Raw genomic sequence first — 612 nt, forward strand, 5'->3', positions numbered from 1 at the left:
CTTTAAAAGTAAAATAAAGCCGTGCAGTGGGATATTGTGAATGCAATCAACTTGTGTTTCGTGCGTGCATGTGGCCTTAAGAAGTTGCGAGCGCCGTAAAACTCTTATTAAACTAACTACAGAGCGTTGCTCCATGATGAACAGCAGTGCAAGCTTTTGGATTCCAACTCCTAGATGGATCCGCCACGTGCCGTCTCACACACACACACGGCGATACACAAATCAGAAAGCTACTGTCGTTATGTGGACACTAAAAATTCTGCACACACTCGAAGTGTGTATAGCGTTGTGTATAGAAATAACGAAATAACAGCGTTATTCGGACCGGAACCAAATTCAAAAATATTTTAACACATGATGTAATTTTTGGCGGGAAATGCAATGGTGACCTTAAAACATTATGTGGACGTCTACATAACGGGCATGTTTACATAACGTGAGTGTGCAAATATACAATTGTCTACATAACTACGCAAAGACACACACACACACACACACACACACACACACACACACACACACACACACACACCACAAACACCCACTGACACACACACATATGAACTATGAACACATGTGAAAAGAACACACTACACAAACATGCGAACACAC

This window comes from Aplysia californica, unplaced genomic scaffold (genome assembly GCF_000002075.1).
Source record: "Aplysia californica isolate F4 #8 unplaced genomic scaffold, AplCal3.0 scaffold00383, whole genome shotgun sequence".
NCBI classification, from domain to species: Eukaryota; Metazoa; Mollusca; class Gastropoda; order Aplysiida; family Aplysiidae; genus Aplysia; species Aplysia californica.